Consider the following 10,742-nt stretch of genomic DNA (forward strand, 5'->3'; position numbering starts at 1 on the left):
CTTATCAGAATTAGATCTAGCTGAATATCCTTATCCTGATCCCCAACTGCCATTCTCTAAAATTTCCTAAGTTGTCTTTCCCGAGTTAGTCCAAAGTTTAATGACTTCTCTTTCTTTAGCTAGCTCCTTTTCTAGATAAGCATGCTTTTCTAATAATTTTTCTTTAACAAAAACAACATTATCTCTTTCTTTTCGAATTTCTAGCATGGAAAGCAACTCAATTTCTAGGTGATCATTCCTTTTATTTAGCACAGAGTTCTCACTCTTGATTCTATTATTCTCTAAGGTTTGATCCGTAAAACTAATATGGAGAGACTTAAGAAATAATCTTAATTCATAGATATCATCTGTATCAAATGCAAGAGTAGTATGAGGTGCCTTTAATTCAGCATTGTCAGCCTCAGCATTAGCATTTATCATCAGAGCATAATTGATCCCATCATCTGAGTCTGATGAATCATCCCAATTTCTCTTCTTTGAAATCAAAGCTTGTTTCTTCTCAGCTCTGGGTTTTTCAGCAGTCAGCTGCAAAGTGTCCAAGTCCATCACAGTTGTAACATCTCTGTTTTGACTTATCAAGTTTTCCAGATCTAGATTCCTTCCAATCAGTATTTCTTCTGTTGTTCCTCTTATCAGATTTTGAGGAACTGGAAACTTTTCTGAAAAATCTTCTCCCTTTCTTGAAGTTTCTGTAAACCATCTTCTTGAAACTTTTAACCAGTAGGGTAGCCATTTGATCCATATCTTCATTGTTGTTGTGATCATTGTCAGTATATGATTCAGTATTAGGATTTGAGTTATCATCAGCATTTGATGATTCAGTATCTGACTTTATAATCATGGCTTTTCCTTTGGAGTAGCTTTTCCTCCTAGCTTTCTCCTTTGGCTTCTCTTCAACTTTGAGTGCAACTGGTCTAGCTTTTGATCCTTTCCTATTGATTCTTTGCTCCATCTCTAGTTCATGAGTTTTCAGAACTCCATTGATCTCATCTAGAGGTGTGATATCAAGTTTATAGTTTTCCCTGATTGATGTGACTTTAAAGTCCCACTTTTCATGGAGAGCAAGTAGGATTTTCAAGTTTGAGTCCTCCAAATCATATTCTTTATTGACAAAGGATAAGTCATTCAACAACTTCTGAAATCTGTCATAGATCTCAGTTAGGGACTCATTGTCCCTTGAGTCAAAGTGCTCATATTCTTGAGTAAGTACTATCCTCCTGTTTTTTTATAGCAGTTGTACCTTGACACTTTGCTTCTAAAGCATCCCATATCTCTTTTCCTATTTTACATCCAATGACTCTATTGGACATAACACTATCAAGACTGCTGTACAGGATATGTCTAACCTTAGCATCCTTCATGATAAACGAGATATCTTCAGGAGTACAGTCCTTTCTTTCTTTGTCTATCATCTTCTCTGGTTCTCCTGAAAGCGAAATAGCTACCTTCATTGGTCTATGAGGACCATCATAGATCATGATTAGATATTCAGGATTCGTGGCTTCCAAGAACATGGTCATCCTGACTTTCCAGATTGGATATTCATGTATCTTTAGGATAGGCACCTTGATTGCTTCATACATACTCATGTTGCTGCTTATCTTTGATGTGGCTGGGGGTGGTAGTTTCGGATTCCGTGTCTCTTCTTCTTTGTCTACCATTGTAGATTGATTTTCAGATCTTAAATTGTTTGTACGTTAACAGCAAGCTCTGATACCAATTGTTAGGCCCTTAATCAACTTTAGATAGGGAGTGAATACAGTTAATACAATCTATTCGACAAAGTTTCAATAGAATCAACAGTTTTTATATTATCTAATAAAAACTTATTACAAATGTACTCTCTTGAAAGGATGAACAATTATCCTTGAGAGCTGCTAGGTTATGCGAAAGATATAACAATGTCGCAATGCTTATAACATTAACCTAAACTATGATTTATGTTAGGTAATGAATTACACATAGAGGGGGGGGGTGAATGTGTTTTTGGTGTTTTTGTGGTTTTTTTGAAGTATTTATGGTTTGAACAGAGTAAATGTAAATCTTGCAATAATATGTGTAAATACTGAAATTTAAACAAAAAATAACAATGAACACAGATCTTTCAAAACTCACTTAATTTTATATTAAAATTAAGAATGTTTTTCTACAAAATTTCTAGGCTCTTTGTTGATAAAGAGCTTAGCTTCTTCTTAAAAGAAATACAAGAATTTCTTATCTAAATCGTTATGACTAACAAAAGACCAGTGTTAACTTTATATTTTAGTTAACTACTGGTTTACACTGTAACCACCGATAAATTTCGCTTGTATTATATCTTAATAAAGATAATTTATGTGTATTATTATGTGATTAAGTGTGTTGAGTCATAAAACCCTAATTGCTATGTGCTACGTGTTGTCTGTTTTGATCAAAATGTGTTTTGGGTATTTATCGAGTGTTTTATTATAAGTTAAATGTGTTATGTCAAAATTTGTACAGCTCAAACAGTGTTTTAAAAGCCCATATTTCTAACAAAATCATTGGCCCTATTTTTCCAAGTATGGCCTATACCAAATCGATATTCTGAACATCTAGACGTTTTACAAATTTACTTTTTTCGCGATAAATGACTTTTCCGGGCCCCTTCGGGTGTCAAAAGCCCCACAAAAATCACATTTTTATTTTTATATGATCATGAAATTATCAAACATCATTTTTTTTTGCATTTTTGTATTATTCACAATTTTTGGGAATTTTTGGCATATATTTTGTATTTATTGGATATTTAAAAATTCATAATTAATACCCAAAAATTATAAAAATTGTGGGCAAATAATTTTATTAGATGTATAATTAGACCCTTAATTTTACATAGGGGTATTATTTTGCCTAGTATAAATAGCTGAATTATTATTAATTATTAATTAGTTAATTATTAAGAAAATCAGAATATTCAAGAATCTTAGTGTTGGTGAAGAACAAGCCAGGAATTAAACTGCAGATTTCATAGTGATTCTGTGCACCAAATCTTTCATGTGAGTAACCAAAACGAAGCTTATGATCTCTACTCTCTATTCATACCATCAATTTCATGTTTTGTTGCTTAGATTTTCAATTCGTATTTTAGGGTTCATGTACTGAATTTGGGGGTTTTTGATTGTGGGGTTATTGGGTTTAATTTGATGCTTGGGATAGCTTTAGATGCTTGTTTACAACTGATTCATGCTATTTAATTCATCAAATGATTGTTGTAATTAGTTGTTCTTATTTTAGGGTTTATATAAGTTTTAATTAGTTCGTTTTTGTATTTGTATGAATCTGAGATTGTTTTGGTTATAGGGGTTATACTCTAGAAGTATTAAGCTTTATTTTGAACTATTATGTGTAATTTTTCATGTGCGGAATCGATAATTTGAGTTTTGGACGGAAATAGTGGTGATTTGATCGGAGAAATTGTTCCAGGGGTTATTCGGCCGTGATATTAGTGTAGTTGTGTTTCTGGTGAGATTCTGAGTGAAAACCATGTTAAAATCAATTCGAACGGTGTCTGTTTTTGTCTGGAAATCGTGCTCGTCGTACTTCGTTGAAGCTCGCCGGCGGTTGCTCTGTTTTTGGCCGGAAAAGACGATCCACGCGACGGGGATAGAAGAGGACGGTGGGGTTGTGTTACTGGAAGGCCGGGGAATGAAAACCCTCAATTCATTTTGTTATTTCATTGTTGTTTGGCTGGGATAGAGTCCCCGGAACCTGGGTTTTGGCCACCGAATTTTAACCGGCCGACGAACCCGGTTCGCGTTCTTGAAGACCCGGTGTCAACCCGATTGGTTGACCCGATTTTGATCCATCAAACCCCAATTTAAGTTTTTAAAAACTGTTTATGTATTTTTGATTAAATATTTTATTTATATAAATCAAAAAATAATTTTTTGTAAATTAGAAAAATCAAATAAAAATCAGATTTAAAATCTGAAATATTTTGTAAAATATTTGTAAAATATTTTATTAATTTATAAATTCGAAATTATAATTATTTATTTATTTCTTTAACTATTTATCTAAATATTTATTTAATCATTTATTACTTAATAATTAATTAATTAATAAATAAGATTAAATAATTAGATCGAATAATTCGATTAGTGATTCGGTAAATAAGCAATTTGAGCGAGTAACTCGTAGTTATTCGAGTTATGTTTCGAGAATTGGAAATTATCGTGTGAGTATCAATTCATTTATTTATGCGATAAGATTTCGTAATAATTATTCCTATCGATTAATTAGTTATAAATAATCGATTTAATCATAAAATTTGTAATAAATTGTAATTAATTCTAAAAATTAGGGAATAATTATTTTAAAATATAATAATTTTTAAATAATTATTTAAAAATATGATTAAGGTTTAATTAGTTATGATTAATTATTTAAAATTGATATATAATTAATTAAATCTTGTTTATTGCGTAATAATTAAACCGTCTATCCGATTTGGGCAAAACGAAGACCCTTAGACTCAGAAAAAGGACATGATTCCATAAAAATATTTATAAATCATAATATCTTTCAAAAGAGAGTCGGCTTATGATAATTATTTGCTTATATACCCTATTTGTGATAAAAACGAGACTAATAAATCCCGAAAAATTAGGAATCGAGCGAGATAGTGTTTGTTAATGCGAATATAAGTCTAGTATCGATTCTAAAAATAATTATAAGTCTAAAATTAATTATGTGCTTTATGTGCTATGTGATAATGTGAATTCTATGTGTTATATAATTATATGCGAGTCGGATAGAATCGTATGGGTAGACGATTAAGGCTACATGGTATCAACCTGAGATTGCGTATGAAGTAAGTCATCTAAACAAATATCTTTCCTTATAGATTCAGTACCAGCAAGGCGAATCAAGTCGGAGTTAGAAGGCTGTGAACCATACGAGGTGAAGTGTGCACCAGACAAGTTTTTCCCCTATTCTAAGTTTAGAATAGTGAATCACATCCAACTTTCCATTAAAATTACACCTTGATAATTCTTGTTCACAAATACTGATACACAGTTATTGATCCTTTGTTTCTATTTCATTTCGATTCTTGATTTCTCCTAATTTATTGAATCCTCTATTCATATTCCAATACTTATACCCTTATTTACATATAGTCTGATATATCCTGATGTTGGGATACATCGAGAGCATACCGATTATTCCGGATGCTAAGTTATGGACTGGATGGTTACGATACGGGCCGAGTATGAACTAGACCCTTGATTATTAGGCCATAGTTGCCTGGGTACCCCATATGTTGGTTGAGTCTATGTAGTTTGGTATAGATCCGTACTGTATCCTGACTGATCCGCAAGTTATAGTACATATGTTCGTTCTTATTTCCAGTCTCCTTCATTTGGCACTCGCCAGCAATGGCATTTATTATTCTTATAGAAACAAATGGTTGTTCAAACCAGCAGATTACCGGTTCATTTATCCTTTTCTCTTTGCACTATATATCTATATTGTTGCAGGCTTGTTGAGCAATTTTGGCTCACCCCCTTTTTTTGTTGTTCACCTTGTTTTTCAGTTAAGGTTGAGAATGAAACTCATTAGAACCCGAATAGTCAAGAAGCGGGTCAAGCTGCGGGACCCTCTAATTCCAAGAGTGTTTGTTCCTATCCCAGAAGAGAGGTTTGAGTTGCCAGATCAGGTGTAGCAGGATAAGTGATTGTTGTAATTTGAATAAAATATGTTAGTTTAAAAATTTGAATAGAATAATGGTTTATAATAAAGAGAGTTCTTGAGACAGTTTGTTTAGAATGGTTTATAATAAAGTTGGTTTGTCGTTCTTGTTTTTAATCCTTAACCTTGAAAAGATCCTGAGTAGTAGTAGTTCGGGGTAATTATTTATTTATTTTATGCTTGTACAGGTTCAGTAAGTAGTTAGTATTAACAATGCCCCAAATCTATACCCCGGATTTGGAGGGTGTTACATACACAGTGTATAATAAGACATGCTATTCACTTTAGTAAGCTGCCACTAATCATTTCCATTTTGGGAAAAGTATATCTTCCATTTCTGGCTTAGCATATCTTTGCACACTGTGTTAACTTTGATCTTCCTTTGTCAGTTAATCTTCACCATTGATCTTGCACATCCTTCAAGCTACTTTTTATAGACTTGTCAATCCAGCTGGTTGGATTGTTTGTTGATTGTAAATCTTGGATATTGAATTGGTCTGCAATTTGTACTTTGCGATTTTACCTCGAGATCTCCTGTTAGGCATATAGAGATTGTTGGATATATTTGAGATGTCATGTCTAATATGTTTCATGTTTAGTTTTCAGATCTTAACTGTTAGATATATTTGATAATGTCATGGCTAATATGTTTTATGTTTAGCTTTCAGATCTTGCGTGAACAGGATAGATCAGTACTTAACTGTTGATCAATACTTATACTGGAAGTCAGGACTTAAGGATATCAGTACTTATATTATCAGGAGATAATCATCAGAAGATAGATATTAGAACTTAAGTGCTGAAGGACAATCAGATAAGGACAGTAGCTGATTAAAGGAAAGAAGATTGAGATAAACATAAGAAGAGATATGCATGAAGAAGGAATTCCGTGAAGAATGGAATACTTGGAAGAAAAGATATCTGATTGATATATTTTAGGAAGCAGAATTATATTCCATATCAATTAGCGATTATCTTGTAACTGTGTAGTATATAAACACAGACATAGGGTTTACACAAAAGGTGTTATCATTATTAGAAAAGATTATTCATCGTAACCCTAGCAGCTCTCGTGATATTTGTTCATCACTGAGAGGTAACAGTTCCATACTGTAACAGAGTTTATTGTTTCAATAAAGTTTGTTTTCTGTTACTTAAGTTCTTTAAGTTCGATTTGAGTATACAGAAACTCTAACTAAGCCTACCAAAACTGAGGAACCACCGAAGACACAAATTTAGAGTCGGTATGAGACCATCAGAGTCCCCATACTAAGACCATCTGAATATCCCATATGGAAGGTAAGGATGACCATGTTCCTGGAAGCAACAGATCCAGAATACCTTGATAGAATCAAGGAAGGTCCTCACAAACCAACCAGACTCGCAGTTGCAGTTGCAGGTGAAGCAGCAAAAACCGTACCAAAGGAGAAGAGTGATTATACTGCTAAGGACATAGCATCAATTGCTAAAGATGCTAAGGTACGACACTTACTGCATAGTGCCATTGATAATGTAATGTCAAACAGGGTAATCAACTGCAAGACTGCTAAGGAGATATGGGATGCTCTGGAAACAAGGTGTCAGGGAACTGACACAATTAAGAAGAACAGGAAGACAATACTCACTCAAGAGTATGAACACTTTGACTCAAAGAATAATGAGTCATTGAATGATTTATATGATAGATTTGTCAAACTCTTGAATGATTTGTCATTGATTAATAAAGAGTATGATCTAGAAGATTCAAACCTTAAGTTCCTGTTAGCTCTTCCTGAATGTTGGGATTTGAAGGCAACGACAATAAGAGACAACTACAATCTTGATGAAACAACTCTTGACGAAATCTATGGAATGCTCAAGACTCATGAGCTGGAGATGGAACAAAGAAGCAAGAGGAAAGGAGGAAAGTCAAGGACAGTTGCTCTTAAGGCTGAAGAAGAATTCCCCAAAGCAGCTTCCTCAAAGAAAGACAAGGGTAAAGCTCTTTTCATAAAGTCTGATACTGAGTCATCAAGTTCTGAGAGTGATGATGACTCAGATTCTGAAAGCTTGCCTGAGACTGATGCTGATGAGGAGATGATGAAGCTGTGTGCTCTTATGGTGAAAGGAATCACAAAGATTGCATACAGGAAGTTCAGGAAGGGAAAGAAGTTTTCCAGGAAAAGCATAAGTTCTGATAAGAAGAATTTTAGAAGATCTGAAGGCAGAGGAGGAAAGTCTGACAGAGGAGATTACACCAATGTTAAATGCTATAACTGTGGTGAGAAAGGCCACATATCTCCTGACTGCAAAAAGGTAAAGGGTGACAAAGGCAAGGCTCTTGTCACAAAGCAGAAAAGCTGGATAGACACCTCAGACTCTGAAAGTGAGGAGAACTATGCATTGATGGCAAATGCTGATAAAGAAAGTGCTGAGAGCAGTTCTGAAGCTGCTGAAACAAAGGTACCTCGGACTACTTATGCTTTTCATACTGATGATATTAATGAGTTGAGAAGATATCTTAAAACCATGTTTGTTAGCTATAGAGATCAAACTTTAACATGTGAAAGATTAACTTCTGAAAATCTTGCATTTAAGAAAAGGAATGATTTCTTAGAAAAAGAGTTAGTCATGTTCCATCAAACTCAGAAGGATAGAGATGATGCTTTTTATGTTAGGGATGAAGTGCTAAAATTAAATGAATCTCTAAAAACTGAGTTAGAAAAGGAAAGAGAGATTATCAGGACTTGGACTAACTCTGGCAAAACAACTCAAAATTTGCTAAGTAGTGCAAACTGGAAAGAGGGCTTAGGTTATGGAGAAGATAAGAATGATAAAGGAACTGAAGAAATTAAGCCTGTTGTTAAGCAAAAGCCAAAGTTTAAACCTGTTAAGTTTGTAACTGTAAAGTCTGAAAATGAGAAATCAGAAGTTAAAGAGGAATTAACTTCTGACAAACTAAAACAGGAAAAGACAGGTGAAGTAAACATAGGCTTAATGACAAAGAAGCAGCTTAAGCATAAGCTGAAAGATGTCAAGAATGCAAACAAGGTAAAATCACCTAGGAAAAATAGGAATGGAAAGGAAGGTGTGAATAAAAGCAATGATTATAAACCTATTCCTGATGCTCCTAGGAAAACATGTCATAACTGTGGAAGTTCTAACCATCTGGCTTCTTTTTGCAGGAAAAATAAGAATATTAACTCCTTACCTTCAAAAACAGGAGTTAAGAGTCAGTCTGTTAGATACAAACCACAAAATCCTTGTTTTCATTGTGGTAGTTTATGGCATTCCATTTATACTTGTAAGGAATATCATAGTTTGTACTATGATTATTATCAAATAAAACCTTCTTTGAAGAAAGTTTCCATTGTTCCTTCTAGTGTAAATTCTGATTCAAAGTCTGATAATGTAAATTCTGATAAGAAAAATGTTAACATAAACTCTGATGCTAAATCCGCTGCAAATGTTAACAAACTTAATAAGGCCAAAGGATCCAAGCAAGTCTGGGTCCTTAAAACTAATAATTAGTGGTCTTTGTGATTGCAGGGCAACAGGAAAAATATTCTAGTTCTGGACAGTGGATGTTCAGGACATATGACTGGAAATAAGGCCCTGCTATCAGACTTTGTGGAGAAAGCTGGCCCAAGTGTTTCTTATGGAGATGGCAATATTGGAAAAACATTGGGATATGGCAATATCAATCTTGGAAATGTCATAATTAAACAAGTAGCTCTGGTCTCAGGACTTAAACACAACCTACTGAGTATAAGTCAAATCTGTGACAGAGGTTATCATGTTGATTTCTTTGAAGAACACTGTGAAATTGTGAGTAAATCTAAAGGCAAACTTGTTCTGAAAGGATATAGACGTGGTAACATTTATGAAGCTAAGCTTTCAACAAGTACTGATGGTTCTGCAATCTGTCTGTTAAGTAGAGCATCAATTGAAGAAAGCTGGAATTGGCATAAGAAACTCTCTCATTTAAATTTCAACAATATAAATGAACTGGTCAAGAAAGATCTTGTGAGAGGATTGCCAAACACAGTATTTGCTCCTGATGGTCTTTGTGATTCATGTCAGAAAGCCAAACAAAGAAAATCTTCATTCAAGAGCAAGACTGAATCATCAATTCTTGAGCCTTATCACCTTATACATATTGATCTATTTGGCCCAGTAAATGTCATGTCTATTGCAAAGAAGAAGTATGCGTTGGTCATAGTGGATGAGTTCACCAGATACATATGGGTGTATTTCTTGCACACAAAAAGTGAAACTGCATCTATCTTGATTGATCATGTCAAACAGCTGGATAAAATGGTCAAAGATTCTGTGAAAATTTTAAGGAGTGATAATGGCACTGAGTTCAAGAATTTGATAATGGAAGAGTTCTGCAAAAGCCATGGAATAAAGCACGAATTTTCTGCTCCTGGAACTCCACAGCAAAATGGAGTTGTTGAAAGGAAGAATAGAACTCTCATTGAAGCTGCACGTACAATGCTTGTAGAAGCAAAGCTTCCAACCTATTTCTGGGCTGAAGCTGTGCAGACTGCTTGTTTTACTCAAAATGCAACACTCATTAACAAGCATGGAAAAACACCATATGAGATGGTGAAGAAAAAGAAGCCAAATCTGAAATATTTGCATGTATTTGGATGCAAGTGTTTTGTTCTCAAGACTCATCCTGAACAGCTATCAAAGTGTGATCTAAAAGCTGATGAAGGAATTTTTGTTGGATATCCACTTTCCACAAAAGCCGTCAGAGTCTATAATTTGAGAACAAAAGTGGTCATGGAATCTATCAATGTCTCTTTTGATGACAAGAGGATCACTGGTCTTAAAGATTTCATTGACCATGATCAACTGAGATTTGAAAATGAAGACTCATATTCTGATACTGAAAATCCTGACAGTCTAAGTCCTGATACTGCAAACTCTGATGGATTAAACTCTGATATTATTGAAACTGTGGTGACTACGTTAAAGGAAGATGCACCTATGCAGGGGGAGCATACTCAAGATCCTACCACATCTCAAGAAACATCAGAACA

The sequence above is a fragment of the Apium graveolens genome, chromosome 3, assembly GCF_009905375.1.
Source record: "Apium graveolens cultivar Ventura chromosome 3, ASM990537v1, whole genome shotgun sequence".
Classification (NCBI taxonomy): domain Eukaryota; kingdom Viridiplantae; phylum Streptophyta; class Magnoliopsida; order Apiales; family Apiaceae; genus Apium; species Apium graveolens.